The sequence below is a fragment of the Brachyhypopomus gauderio genome, chromosome 15 (assembly GCF_052324685.1).
Source record: "Brachyhypopomus gauderio isolate BG-103 chromosome 15, BGAUD_0.2, whole genome shotgun sequence".
NCBI lineage: Eukaryota > Metazoa > Chordata > Actinopteri > Gymnotiformes > Hypopomidae > Brachyhypopomus > Brachyhypopomus gauderio.
The window spans coordinates 10,491,933-10,507,756 of record NC_135225.1 but is presented as its reverse complement, the minus strand read 5'-3'; the positions used below and the strand labels follow the sequence as shown (position 1 = coordinate 10,507,756).

Genomic DNA, 15,824 nt, shown 5'->3' with positions numbered 1-15,824 from the left:
AATACATTTTATTTAATAGCGCCTTTCTAACACTCAAGGACACTTTACAATTACAACAGCAAAAAATAAATAAACTCATACATAAAATACAAGTAAGAGAAACAATAAAATATGACACAGTAAAACATGGATCAGTTAAACATTAAAAGCAATCTTGTACAGGTGAGTCTTTAATGAGGATCTGAACTGTAGAAGTGAGTTTATGTTCCTTATGTCAGGTGGCAGCGAATTCCAAAGCCGGGGAGCAGAGCGACTAAAAGCTCTACTCCCCATGGTGGTGAGACGGGCAGAGGGGACAGTCAGGTGAACAGAAGAGGAAGATCTGAGAGTGCGAGATGGAATAGCGACAGTGAGAAGATTAGAGAGATAGGGTGGGGCAAGGTTATGGATGGCTTTGAAAGTGAGTAGAAGAATTTTATAGTCTACACGGAACTTGATTGGGAGCCAGTGGAGCTGAGACAGTACAGGTGTGATATGGTGGAATGAAGGGGTTTTTGTGATGATACTAGATCTATACACTGCCTCAGATCTACACACTAGATCTACACACTGCCTCAGATCTACACACTAGGTCTACACACTAGGTCTACACACTAGATCTACACACTGCCTCAGATCTACACACTAGATCTACACACTGCCTCAGATCTACACACTAGATCTACACAACAAGTTTACACTCTAGATCTACACACTAGATCTACACACTGCCTCAGATCCACACACTAGATCTACACATTGCCTCAGATCTACACACTAGATCTACACACTGCCTCAGATCTACACACTAGATCTACATACTAGATCTACACACTGCCTCAGATCTACACACTAGATCTACACACTGCCTCAGATCCACACACTAGATCTACACACTGCCTCAGATCTACACACTACATCTACACACTGCCTCAGATCTACATACTAGATCTACACACTGCCTCAGATCTACACACTAGATCTACACACTGCCTCAGATCTACACACTAGATCTACACACTAGGTCTACACACTAGATCTACACACTGCCTCAGATCTACACACTAGATCTACACACTGCCTCAGATCTACACACTAGATCTACACACTGCCTCAGATCTACACACTAGATCTACACACTATCAGATCTACACACTGCCTCAGATCTACACACTAGATCTACACACTAAATCTACACACTAGATCTACACACTAGATCTACACACTGCCTCAGATCTACACACTAGATCTACACACTGCCTCAGATCTACACACTGCCTCAGATCCACACACTAGATCTACACACTGCCTCAGATCTACACACTAGATCTACACACTAGATCTACACACTGCCTCAGATCTAGACACTAGATCTACACACTATCAGATCTACACACTGCCTCAGATCTACATAATAGATCTACACACTGCCTCAGATCTACACACTAGATCTACACACTGCCTCAGATCTACACACTAGATTTACACTGCCTCAGATCTACACACTAGATCTACACACTGCCTCAGATCTACACACTAGATCTACACACTATCAGATCTACACACTGCCTCAGATCTACACACTAGATCTACACACTATCAGATCTACACACTGCCTCAGATCTACACACTAGATCTACACACTAGATCTACACACTAGATCTACACACTGCCTTAGATCTACACACTAGATCTACACACTGCCTCAGATCTACACACTAGATCTACACACTGCCTCAGATCTACACACTAGATCTACACACTAGATCTACACACTGCCTCAGATCTAGACACTAGATCTACACACTATCAGATCTACACACTGCCTCAGATCTACATACTAGATCTACACACTGCCTCAGATCTACACACTAGATCTACACACTGCCTCAGATCTACACACTAGATCTACACACTGCCTCAGATCTACACACTAGATCTACACACTAGATCTACACACTGCCTCAGATCTACACACTAGATCTACACACTAGATCTACACACTGCCTCAGATCTAGACACTAGATCTACACACTATCAGATCTACACACTGCCTCAGATCTACATACTAGATCTACACACTGCCTCAGATCTACACACTAGATCTACACACTGCCTCAGATCTACACACTAGATCTACACACTGCCTCAGATCTACACACTAGATCTACACACTGTCTCAGATCTACACACTAAATCTACACATTGGCTCAGATCTACACATTGCCTCAGATATATAAGTGTAAGATGTGTGACATCAAGCTGTTTTCACTCTGTAGATCAGAATTGATTGCACTAGTCGGCTATTTGAGTATTTTAAAAACCACCAGTATGTCTCTCTGTGACACACACACACACACACACACACACATGCGCACACAAGTTTAATTTTAGACACCAGCAGTCACAGAGCACGGGGAGTGTGGAGGTGTGTCTGTATGTCACGTGACTCCCAAAGCAGCACACGAGTGCCGTGACGGCAAGTCGCCATGGCAACAAAGGAGGCAGTGAGGAGTAGGAGGAGGAGGAAGTCGTCAGAGGGGCTTGGGTGCTCAAACGGAGCCTCCATGTCTGGGTGCTCTCCCAGCCTGTGATCAGCAGAGGGAGAATGCAGCCACCGCGGTTCACGTGTCCTCAGCCTCGACAGCGACGTCCTGGGGTGAACGTCCATCCCGCCACCTCCATCCCGCATTCAGCTACAGCCCCGGTGGTCACATAGCGCCCTGTGGACCTGCGTCACGCCAGCACACAGCACCTGGCCGCTCTGACGGGCCTGTGAAAATGCACGCACACGCCCGCATGCGTGCCGCCCCCTTTGCTGCGTTAATCCTCGGCGTCTGAAAAGACGGCTGTGTCTCGGGGATCTTGTGATGAGACCAAAGAGCAGGAAGCTTGTGCCATCGAGCCCTGTCTGTGTGGAAGGCTGGACTGTGCCTGGAGAACTCACCGAGCACTCAGCCCACATGACTCTTTCAGGCCCACCTGACATTGTCTCCGGCACTGTCCGGTGAATGCAGCCAATGGGCTGGCATGTGCACGTGTGACATCATCTAAACGTGCCATTCCATTGGACGCCAGCTCATTTAACTTTTCCGTGCTGTGAGTCTGGGCCCATGTTTGCTGGGGGCACGTCCCTCCCATCTTAATGTGGAGGGCTTCACGGATGTGGCCGCGGCCCTCCTAGCCGAGCTGCCTGTGTCTTCCAGGAGGTCCTACGAGCTTTCGCCTGCTGCTCCTGGCTGTCCCCACTGCCCTGCCATTTTTCCATGGGTATGACTGACTTGTTAGGTCCTCCCCACCCTTAGACAGCCGATGTGGTCGGCTTCTCCATATCTGTGCCCCCGGTACCGCTGTGAGTGCATGTGAGTCAGCCGGTAACTGGGTCCTGGAGCCAACATGCGGGCTCCTCTCTGAGGATAAGAGCAGGACTCCCGCTGCTCCTGTCCATTGGTCCGACCCACAAACGGAACAAAAGAAAGAACTCCCATTAAAATCACCACCCTGAGAGCTGAGTTAGAGGAAGCTGTGAGATAACTGCTGCAGCAACTCACCATCCGCCGAGGTTTCCTTTAAGACCCACTGAGGTTTCCTTTGACACCCAGGCTTGTGCTGAATGCGAATTTCAGAGCAAACAGCCTGCAACGTTTTTCACACCAGGATCGTATGTGTAAATGTCTACTGTTCCAAATCAAAATGTGTCCTCTTCTGTCTCAGATTGGAAGACATAAAAAGTTGTATAAACAATGGGAATATGTCATACTTTTAGTGTAAACAGAATGCGGCTTTGCCAATCGCAGACTGTGACTGTAAAACTCCGTGTTTGTGTTTATGTGGCGCGTCACTTTGAAGACTCTCTGGGTTATTTTATTCATCTGGATCCATAAGTTGCCTGAAGGCATCTGAGTGTAGGAATGCTGAAACAAGAAGCTGTTTCAGACTGATAACAGCTTCTTCAAACATGAAGGTCTCCTTCACTGAGCCTGCACGTGGACGAACTGCAGGCCTTCAACAAGGCCACGGTTGGTACTCTGAGGTCCTGATGATAAAAGCGGTAGCTTGGCAGTTTATATATAACCTGACTTCAACTGAAATCAAGGGGGGGGGGGGTGTGCTCCTCTATTATGAAATTAGAGCCTACACAGAGAAAGACTGTCATCTCTGCACATGTGACAAGAGTTTGTCCCTAATAGATCCATGCTTTATCTATCTCTCCCTCTCTCTCACTCTCCCTCTTGTTCTTTCTCTCTTTCCTTTCATTTACTTCCTTGCTCTCTCTCTCTCTCTCTCTCTCTCTCTCTCTCTCTCTCTCTCTCTCTCTCTCTCTCTCTCTCCTTTTTCTCTTTACCTTGGCCTTCCGCTTGCCTGCTCTCTTTTCTTAGAGTGGCACATGCACGATGATTGCACTGATGTGTGAACTGAGCTCGCTTTGTATAAAAGAAGCACACTAATTTGTGTGTGTGTTTCTGTGTGTGTGTGTGTGTGTGTGTGTGTGTGTGTGTGTGTGTGTGTGTGTGTGTGTGTGTGTGTGTGTGTACTTCAGTAGTAGTAATGAGTATGGAGCAGCATTTTTCTTGTTAGTGAGGACCGTGGGTCTTCACCACACACACACACACACACACACACACACACACACACACATAAACATTTCTAATGACTGCCCTCTGGTGAAATACCCTCATGCTGTCCGTCTCTCACGCAAGTAGACATGCATACGCGCACACACACATATAATTACTGTCTTTGAGGAAGCATACTGTCATACACATGCTGCTGTAGAACATAAAAGCTCATACAGCACAAATTAAATGCTAATTAAATACTGTGCTTAAATGCTGTGACACAAACCCACAAACAGTATCAAGGCCGGCACCAACCACTGGCCTCCAACACATCATACACACAGGTGGATCCGTCAGGGGTGTATGTCAGGGGTGTATGTCAGGGGTGTATTTCAGGGGTGTATGTCAGGGGTGTATGTCTGGGCTGTATTTCAGCTGTGTATTTCAGCGTTGTATGTCAGGGCTGGCTTCACCACCCCTCTTTTTCCTGCCCACCACTCAGTAACCCCCAGCAGTGTACAGGCATCGGTCAAGGCTGACATCTCTGAGGACTGGAGTTACATGTATATGTATTATGTAATGTATTTTATTTAATTAAAGTTCACAAAGTTCAGTCATTAAATGTAGATGGTTTAGTGTATGATTTCATATCAAAATAAGGATTGATTCATTTAAATTGGGAAGTAAAAATACATTTCATGTATTGTATTCACCCGCTTTAAATGACTGCTATGACCCTAAAAATATATTGGTTGTTCACTAGTCTGATGATTTAAGACCCATGAAACCTAAATCTGAGTTTTATCTGAGTAGCAAGTAAGTAAAAGCCATAGCCACCTGTAGCTACAGTGTAATGGTTGATGAGCAGCTTTGCTGTCAAACTGAAACACCAACTTTAATGTTTCTATGTGTGGATAAATGTTGTTTTGGAGTAACTACACACATTCTACACAGGACTACATTTGGTTTTATAGACCACACAATCTGACACAATCAGAGCATCCTGAAGATTCCAAGATCCTGTTGAATGTCAGTTCGTGTCTGTCAGCATGGTTAGTCTGCAGCCCTCGCACTGGTGCCGCTTACTGGTGAGATCCTACATGTACGGTTGTAGGACACCAATTCTGCCTCCTTGATCCACTGGATTCAGCTTGAGCGACTGACGGGGAGCTGTCAATCAAACACGCTCATTGGAATATTAGCACCACGCCCAGCCGTTTTTCAGCTAACACTTAGCCAGTTTGGCTGGTTTTTGAGCAGCGTTTTATCATATTTTTTGTTTGTTTTTGCTTGAAAACTTGATGAATGTTTAATATGGCACTCAACTTTAGTATCATGCAAACATTAGTAGGCCTAATGCTTTTATATGTTCCGTGGGACTTGAAGATAACTGGTGTTATATATTTGTTTAAAATTGAGCTTAAAATCAGAAATGCAGGAAAGGGTTAAAAGATCTGGGCACAGATACAGAGAGAAAGAGTGTACACAAAAAAAATGATCAAGGATGAAGTGTGTTAGGAGTAGAGGCAAGTTCGGAGAGTGGTGGAGAGAAAATAGAAGCGTGTAGACGAGCAGGCCCACGGCAGCTCGCGGAGCGGAGGCGTGGAGAAGGCGTAGAGATGACTACTCCTGCACGACTACTGCTTAGGGAAAAGTGTGTGTGTTTGTGAATGCATCTTCTTGTGGAGTGTCAGTGAGCAGACTAGATTCTCCTGCATGTAGCAGCAAATTCCGTGGCTGGGAGGTTGTGCTGCTTTCCTGTGGGTTGTTGTCTCGTGCAGGCCCCAGGGCTTGGAGACGGCTCCCCCCGAGCTCAGCCTCACTCGCTCTGCGGCCGGAGGAACACAGTGCCGGGACTTGCAGAAGAATGTACGGCCTCTGACTTCCACACGCTCTTCTAATGCACGTCATCTCCAATGCTGACACGCGCGCAGAGAATTATGACATCACGCCTGTGAAATCTGACTCTAAGCCGCATATTAACCCCCTAGAAATATATGCACAAAACTTGAAACATTTGAACACATCGACTCAGAGATTTGGCACTCACACCACACCCCAGTCTCTTCACATGTGTGGACCCCTCTTTTTCTCTCTCTCTCACTCTCTCTCTCTGACTCTGTCTCTCCCTTTTTCTCTCACACACACTCGCCCCTCTCTTTAAGCAGATACTTTGCTTCAGGCATACTAAGTAGGTGACACAACACATTGTGTAAATAGCATGGTGCAGGATCGCAGGGCAGAAGCCCACTGTGAGCCTTTCACATTTTGCGAGGGGGAGGGGTTTGGGGGGGGGCGGAGCCAGGAGCGTCTGCATGATAATCTGTATACTGTGTTGCTGGTTGTAATGACAGCAGCAAGTGTGTCTTTTCTGGAACATCTGTGAAGGGCTTGTGCACACACACCTCTGGGTTGTGAGCGTGTCTCTGCATCTCTGCCTGTGAACCTTGGGCTCTGTGGGTGGAATAGGAATTACAGGCAGGGAGGGAGAGAGAGCGAGGGAGAGAGAGAGAGCGAGGGAGAGGGAGGGAGAGGGAGAGAGAGAGACTCTGAGGAAGAAGCGTCACAAGTGTAGAGACAGCAACAGCGGCTCAGACAGGCTGTGGACCCTCTCACTCTGCTTTCACATGTGCACACACACACACACGTATACGCTCACACTCTCACACAGACACTAACATACACACATATATACGCTCACACAGACACACACGGTGGATGGATATGTTTACGGAGCGTGGAGTCGCCTGATGTCAGAGTGTTAAAACACACTGCCAGAGATGGAGCAAACTTTGAGCATCAACCCCAATGGAGTGAGTACCTGAAAGATCACACACACACACACACACACACAAACACACACCACTTTTTGCTTAAACTTAATGGAGAAGCAGGATTGTATTCTAAGTATGTAAAAGGTTTTGTCATAATGCCTAAGTAACTGAATGTGTGTGTGCACGTGTGTGTGTGTGTGTGCGTGCGCGCGCATTCGCACCTGTGGTTAGTATGTTTTTTTCCACACTATTTCACACTCACCAGTACCTGTGTGCTCATGCCACGGCATGCTCAGGTCTGATGGAATGGAACCTTTAGTACGTTTTAAAATCACACGGGTTACTGCTTATACCGTCAATACCAAATCCATTTAAACGTGTGCTGGACATAAACTAACTCTGAAAATCTAAATAGAGTTTAATAATACGAAGGAGTTTTCTTATTAGTGCTAGGGCACTCATTTTGACATGTTTTCTAATTTTGTTTTTATAATTTATATACAGCATATTTTACTATTTTATGTTATGCAGTCTTGTTGGTACGGTCAGTTAGTGGCTGTTGCCTTTTTGTAAAGTCCTGAAGTCCTCTTGGTGAGAGTGAGTGAGGACTAATTCTGAGCAGAAATGTCTTGGCGTGTGTTCCCCTCTGCAAGCTGCGATACATCTGACATGATCAAGCACATATGAAGTTTTGCAAGTTTTGCTGCACACCAAATGCAGATGTTCCATTCAAACACTGCAAAGTCTGTTTGGGTCTCGCTGATCAGCGTGCTCACATATTTTTGTAGAAAACGAAGTCACTTCAGTGAGGTGATTGAAATGCTGATGAATAATAAATGCCACCCTGCTGTACTGTCTTTACCTGTTCCCTCTTCCACTAAATGTAAACAGTTCATTACCGCCAGCAAAATGTCACTTTCATTATGGCACCTGGACTGCTGAGGACCTTCTTTTCATCTTTGTGATATTCGTTTGAATAATTGTATAAGTATAATATTATAACTTATAGCAATTATAGTATTGCTTTTTTTCATGTGGGACAGTTTAATCTTAAACTGTTCTTCATGTAAAAGGAAGACTCCATTTTCCATCCACATCGTTCCCTGCTGTTGACATGCCTGAGATATTGCAGCCCTGGAAAGTCAGAATAACTCTCTCTGAAGTGACATGATGTTTTCAGCCTTCAGAAATAAAATATGATGGGTAAAAAAAAAACATATACTGTAAGGTAGTTGATACATTATGCAGATTTTCCTTCATTTCAAGTATGAATAATCAAACTGATTTAAATAATTCCTTTGCATGAATATTCAGAATGATCTTCCACTATGATCCTTTTAACTGGATTTAAGAGTTAATGATATTCCATCTCCTTGGTGGTAAACGTGCAGTCGTTTCACATAAACTTACAGTGGGTGGGGGAATGTCTGTAGGTTTGTATCCATATGGGTTGTAGTATGGTGACTGTAATAGATTCGCCAGCAGAGGGCAGTATTCAGGCAGGATCGGGTGTTGCTGGCGTTCACATGATCTGTGGGAGAAGGCGGAAACAGCAGGAGAGCTTCTGGGCTTTCTTTTCTCCTGTGTATAGAGTTAGCAAGCGCTCTAGGCTTCCATTCAAGCAGAAAATTGGATATTCGAAAGTCTGTCAGTTGACAGTGTCTGGTTTTCAATCTTTTAAAAGATGGAGATGGAGAATCTCTAATGTGACGTGTGATCACTCTGTTCCTTTAAGGACTCAAGCACATCTGCCTCCGTCTCCTTAGCTCCCTCTGCACAGTTATGTAGTGGTAGGGATGATGGGGATGATGATGATGATGACGACGACGATGATGATGATGGTGATCTGTGCAGGGCAACTTGTTTGACTGACTTTAACATCAGTGAAGCCTTTTGTGCTAGATGCAACAGCTCCTTGTGTTAAAGCTACTTCACTCAAGTGAAGGTCTGATATTTCTAGCATCATGAGTAATGTATTATACTGCAATGACTAGTGAAATTAAAGTTCATAATACACTTCTGAGTTTATTATGACTATCACCTGTCCTCCTAACTGACTGCATGTTTTATAGAAAAGACTTTATTGATTTAGTAATTTAATTGATTCAGATGAATTATGCAGGGTCTGTGAATAACACCCAGTGGTGTCAAACTGCATAGCAACTAATGAAAAATGTCCAGTCTTGTCACTGTCGTATTAAAATGGCAAATAGCTGACTAGATCATATTTTTAAAAAATATTTTAAATTCTCATTTTTTGATAATGTAATTAGAAACAGTGATTATATTAATGTCATCTTTCCAAGCCTTAGTCCCAGGTTGGGTTGCAGTCTGATGCGAACAGCCAGACGGCCCAAAAGATGTAATTTGTCAGTGGCTTGAAACAGTAAGTTGAGAACAAATCTCTTCAACTGCTGTTGTCATTATTGATGTTAAAATATCCAGAGATTTTTTCCACACGTCTGCTGACTTTGCAAGTGGTGAGATGAGACCCCACACAACTAGCCCCTCAAATATAAATGTCCTTAAAGCAAAAGGAAAAAAATATTTATTTATGGCTCTGTAATTGCAGTGTATTAAATCTCCCAGTTGGAAAAATATATGTGTTTGCATATAACCCATTCAAGTTGGAAATGTGCTTATTAGATATATGGTGCTATTGGCAGTAATGACAATGTTGGATTTCTCAGAGTCTTAGAGTCTGATTTTTGAAGTCTAGAAGATTTCTAAGTCAGCAGTACAAGATAATGTTGTTCCATTTCAACTTGGCTTGTCATTTCTTTCTTGGGCCTTCAGCAAATGTATAACTAATCTAATAAACTAAACAGTCCCGGTATAGAGCCATACTGACTGTTGACTTGTCTGCTGTAGAAGATCTTGTTTGGGATGAAGACACACTGTAAGTGTCTGTGGAATATAACATGATGTGCAGGGAGGAGGAGTGATCACCAGTCCATGATGACTGGGAAAACTGCCTAGCAACCCCTGGGTGATTAGCAACAGTGTGAAGCCGTTGTGTGAACATCCAGCTTCCGCTGTTCCCTGCTCAGTTTGCTGATTTTAAACAGGCAGATTACACAAGTGTACCAGGGATGACGAGGGAGGAAGATGAAAAGGGAATGGATTATACAAAATGGAAAAACCCTGTAGGTGAAGTGACCTTTTAAGATTTTGGATTCACATGGTTGTCTGCATGAATATGTAAGAAGTGTAATATGTACGTGAAGGTGGCCCAGTGTTCTGTGAAGCTTGTTTTCACCCTCTGGGGGTCCACTGCTCCTTGAGTGAGCTGTAGTGTCACTCCGTGTGGTGCGTGTGAATCACTGTCTGCACCTCCGGCACGTTGGAATGTGTCGCTCTGCCTTCAGCTCGGGCCCTGCCGTGGAAACCTGGCTTGTGTTAACCCCGTGTACTTTTTAACCCCCGCTGTGTGAGTCTGGAGCTATGTCCCCTCCACCCTGCCGTCTCTGTAAGGGCCGTTAAGCATGCAGGCTGTCCCAATCCTCTCCTGGTCCTGCTCTGACCCCCTCGCACTTCCCTCTGTGTGTACGACCTCCTCGAGTGTGTTACAGAGCTTCAGTGATGCTGTCTGGGATGATCTATGGGTTGGAAATGAAGGCATGCATGTTTGGCGTTGCCATAGGGCACCTGTCTGGTGGGCTTTGAAGGGTGGGGTTGTTTGAGTTGAGACGGGGCCGTGGACGGTGAGACGGCTGAGTAAGCATCTGTGGACTCCTGAGAGAGAGAGAGAGAGAGAGAGAGAGAGAGAGAGAGAGAGAGAGAGACGCTGCTTCAGTCTGCGCCGCCTTCAGTCCACACTCAGGAAGAGAAGAGCGTGACATCTGTTAGTCACTACACAAATAGTTCACGAGAGAGAGAGGGAGAGAGAGAGAGAGAGAGAGAGAGAGAGAGACGGAGCGATATAAGACAGGAAGGGACCGGGGAAGAATTCCTGCCTCTTCGTCTCCTCCTGAATTCCTCACGAACAAAACTTGAGCCTCTTCGTGTTGTGAGCTGGTGTTGTCATAGAAACAGTGCAAGAGTCAGAATGGAACTTCATCAGTGAGAGAAGGCAGCTTGTGTGCATGCTCGTGCGCGCGCGTGTGTGTGCGCGTGTGCGTGAGCGAGCCCAACGAGCGTGTCAGCTCTTGCTAAAGAGGAATGAGTCGTCCCCTAGGCGTGTGAGAGGCATGGCCCTGCCGGCTGCCGTGTCGCCTGGTGCCTCCTCAGTAGCTCAGGTCGACGAGCGACGCACTCCACCACGAGGGCGCCATGAGCTTCAGGAAGAGGCTCTCCTTTAGACGAGCCTCCCGCTTCAACACGGTGAGTGAACGGGAGCTCACGCTCCAGACAGCCCAGCGCGTCCCACCACTCTCTCCCTCAATCACCTCTTTACTTTCTCCACTCGCCTTCGCTTCGCTTCGCCTGGCCGCCACCTTCTCTGCCGTCGTGCTCTTGAAGATCAGCGCTCGCTGCTTTATGTGAGGTCGCTTTGGACCGTGGCGGTTTTAGGGAAGAAGCTGCTTAAACTTTCGTGCTGTCATCAGTATGAGCCAGAAGAATGGAAGAGGCCAGACACACCTGCACTTGTCTAGCACTGGTGTTGCCCAACGCCCCTGTCCCCACTGTGTGTGTGAGTATGTGTGCACTGTGTCATGCTGTTTGTGTGAAAAAGTAAACTTAAGAGAACTTGTCTGAGTCAAACCAAACAGGGAACACTCTCTATCTCTCTCTCTATCTCTCCCTCCCTCTCTCTGTCTGTCACACTCCACCTCTTCTCTTTCCCTCCCCCACTTCTCTGTCATTCTGTCTCTCTCCCTTTCCTGACTGAGGGAGTTTTTTTCTCATGGCCAAGTACTGTTCATTTCAAATTCAAAAGTAAACACAAGAATCTGTTTGTGCATAGGCTGTTAGTGCCAGAGTTTCCAACCCCTCCTCAAGGTGCTATGTATGCAGTTCATAGGAAAAAATGTCCATATCTCCATATCTGTGTCTGTGTGTGTGTCTGTCTGTCTGTCTGTCTATATGTCTGTCTGTATGTGCTGGCTTTTTACACCCCACCCTCATAATCAGCATTTTTCTTCATTCCTTTTAACTTTTCAAGCACATTTTGTGAAACTAGTTTATGATTGACCTGTGATTGAAGTTGTCAGTGGAGAGCTAGGCATTAAGAAAGAACTTAAGTCCAGAACTGATGGACTGAACTAACCGACCTTCCTTTGTGGATGGAAACCTATGTGCTTCCATGGTTTAGTTTTAATTAATCTTTTCTCCTCTTGTCTCTCCCTCCCTCCCACATGCCTTCCTTGTCTCAGTCAGTGTCAGACAGCAGTTTCCTCTGAGGCTGAGGAGCAGGGCAGATATCTTCTGCTCTTTCTGTGTGCAGCAGGACTAGCCCTGAATGCCCCCTCGCCCTCAGTCTGAACACTTGTCCCTTTGTAGCTGTGTGTGTGTGTGTGTGTGAGAGAGGGAGAGAGAAAGAGAGGGGGAGAGAGGGAGAGAGAGAGGGAGAGAGAGAGAGAGAGGGGGAGAGAGAGAGAGAGGTTAGTTTTCTGTGACTCCACACAGTCTGTCACCTGCTCCCATCCCAGTCTGATCTTTTATGATGCTCATGTATCTTTCTCTTTTTACACACACACACACACACACACACACACACACACACACACACACACACACACACACACCCTGAGCTGGAGGAGCTGTGCTCACAGGAAGCTTCTGCTAAGGTGCACTGTTGTTCTTCTCACTCTACGTCTTTTTCAAACAGTTGTAAATCTGTAAGTGTGTACCAGTGCTGCTGCTTGGTCTGATGATGTAACCCCAGGATAAGCAGGACGTTGTGTCTGGAAGAGACACTCTGCTCCTTACATGGTACCATCGCTGCCAAGGCCCTTATTTTGACTGTTTAGCACTGTGTCAAAAACATTTGAGCTGTATGTAGGTAGTGACGGGCGCCTCGCTCCGTCCCTGTGGTCTGGGTGAAGGGGGTTTGATCTGGTTCGTGTCTGTGAGAATGCTCCTCAGATCTCACTCTAGGCAGGGCACCTCAGCATGGATGGAAGCCCCTTGGTCACCATGGTGACAGAAACAAGCACAATTGCATGATGACTTACCCATGCAGAGGCCATTTTTCATGCTTATGGTTCTGTGTCTTGGGAAAAAAAACCATTTAAAGTCGTGTGTGTGTGTGTGTGTGTGTGTGTGTGTGTGTGTGTGTGTGTGTGTGTGTGTGTGTGTGTGTGTGTGTGTGTGTGTGTGTGTGTGCACGCGCAAAGACTGTATGGAAACTGGATTTGTGTGGAAACTGCTCCATCTGCAGTGTGAGTCTGTTTAACAATGCACCACATCTGGAATAGGTATATTGGTATTTTCATATATCTAACCACATCTGGAATGGGTATGTTGGTATTTTCATATATCTCTCTCTGTGTGTGTGTGTGTGTGTGTGTGTGTGTGTGTGTGTGTGTGTGAGAGAGAGAGAGAGAGAGAGAGAGAGAGAGAGAGAGAGAGAGAGAGAGAGAGAGAGAGAGAGAGAGAGAGAGAGAGAGAGAGAGAGAGAGAGAGAGAGAGAGAGAGAGAGAGAGAGAGAGAGAGAGATTGTACTTCATGCAGCTGTGTTGAGCTGACAGTGTATGTAAACTCTAAGGTATTTATAGTCATCTGCTATTTATTAAGGAACTCACACTAAAAGAAGAATGGCTAGAATAAATCCCAGCAGGTCACTATCAGGCCCAAACATCCTAACAAAGAAAGAACACACGAGAGACCTGTTGGGCTGAAGGTGTCCAGGACCACAGGGAGGGTACTTGAGAGAAAGCCCTACCCACTGATCCAGTGGCCAAGCAGAAGGGGGCGGAGCAGGGGGCAGAAGGGGGCGTGGTCTCTGAGGCCAGACAGGCAGACAGTAGGAGGCTGGAATGTCTCTCTAGTGAAACAGTACTTTGTGGCTGTATGTGCTTCAGCTGCCAGTAAAACAGAGGGAAGCCAATGGAATCAGTAGGGGAGCCTGTCAGGAGGGGTCACTGTAGCAGAGACAGACTGTCGTGTAATGTTACTCAAGAACTCTGATGAATTTTAGAGATTTTATTATTAAGCCAACAATGTATGTTTGTAATTTAAATTAAGTCAATAGCATATTTTAGGAAGTCAATGTTATTAAGTCCATTGTTGACACTGTATCTTTTTTCCTGTGGAGATTTATACGCATATTAAAGTCCCCTGCAAATGGCATTTGGTTGTTCACTTGCTGACCGGCAGGTTTTCAAGAGCACATAAGCACATCCTGTAGGGCTGCATGGGCTGTAATAGGACACAGCACATGCTGGCCTGTTTTGGGAGGAGGAGAGGGATGAGGAGAAGAGAGAAGAGAAGAGGAGCACCTCCGTCAGTCTGCCGTGTGGTTGGAGGAGAATGTGCACTGACTCCCTGACTCTTCCAAATACACATTTAGTGTATCTTATATCAGCCTGGGTTTGCATTGCAACAAATGCCACAATGCTCCTGCTCATATAGGCGGAGATAATCAGTAACTGATTACCTGTGTGTCTCCGCTTCTGTGGCTGTGATGTCATAAGTGTGGGCCAGGAGAGAGTGGTTAGCATAGCTTCTGTCAAGGACAAACAAGCAAGTCAAACAATAGTCAGCTTAGAGCTGGGATTTCCATGTGTGTGTGTGTGTGTGTGTGTGTGTGTGTGTGTGTGTGTGTGTGTGTGTGTGTGTGTGTGTGTACAAGTGATGCGTTTATGACTCACCAAAGCTTTACAGTAAAATCTGTAATGTAGTGCGTATCAGTGCCTTCATCGTGCTGGTCCTGTCTGTGCTGTGTCTCGTTGTGTTTCTTCATACTGCCCCGGGGCTTTGTGCTCAACCACGCCCCCTGGCATCTTGGAGCCTCCTTCCCTAATCACACCTCTCTGTCTCCTCCCTGTTCTCTCTCAATTACTCTCCATCTCTTTATGACTTGTTCACTTTTGTTCTCTGCTGGTGTCCAGGGGAGTCTTGATTCTGCCACGTGTGGGTGGATTTCATCTGTTTATCTGCCTGTGTGTGACGGACCTGCCAGTGGTCTGTCTGTCTGTCTGTCTGTCTGTCTGTTGGAAATTTACATGCTCATACTACAGTCTGATCAGAGGGGCTTTGAGGCAAGACAGTGTTGATTATGATTATGATGTGTGTGAGTGCCAGAATGTGTGTAATAGCCAAATTTGTCTTGAGTGCACATAAAAGTGTACATTCAGTTTTACAATGGTGCTTCCATGGTGGGTGTGGGTTGTATTTTAACTACTAATTCCTTCTCTACAGTTCAGTCACTGTCTGACTTTGCCTACATCTAAAGGAAGTGACTCACAGTGAGCCTATTGAGCACATGCACACACACCCACTCACACACATGAATGCACACACACAGATAAATCTTACACATGACGCTTTTTTGGTTATTGTAATATCTATTTACGATATACGATCACCTAATGAGCCATTGTTGCAACTTTGGGGAGTTTGGAGTTTG

At 45.8% G+C, this 15,824-nt stretch overlaps 1 protein-coding gene and 1 long non-coding RNA gene across 5 annotated transcripts in view; one reads left to right on the top strand and one right to left on the bottom strand.

Moving 5' to 3' along the window:
- The window catches only part of rgs12b (regulator of G protein signaling 12b), a 47,768-nt gene that overhangs the window by 9,842 nt on the left and 22,102 nt on the right, over positions 1–15,824 (top strand). The gene's annotated exons all lie outside the window — the stretch shown is intronic.
- Positions 14,344–15,130, bottom strand: LOC143476582 (uncharacterized). Its single transcript, XR_013121328.1, has 3 exons — positions 15,067–15,130; positions 14,853–14,921; positions 14,344–14,641 (listed from the first exon to the last, which is right to left on the bottom strand). It is a non-coding gene; the product is annotated as an uncharacterized LOC143476582 (long non-coding RNA).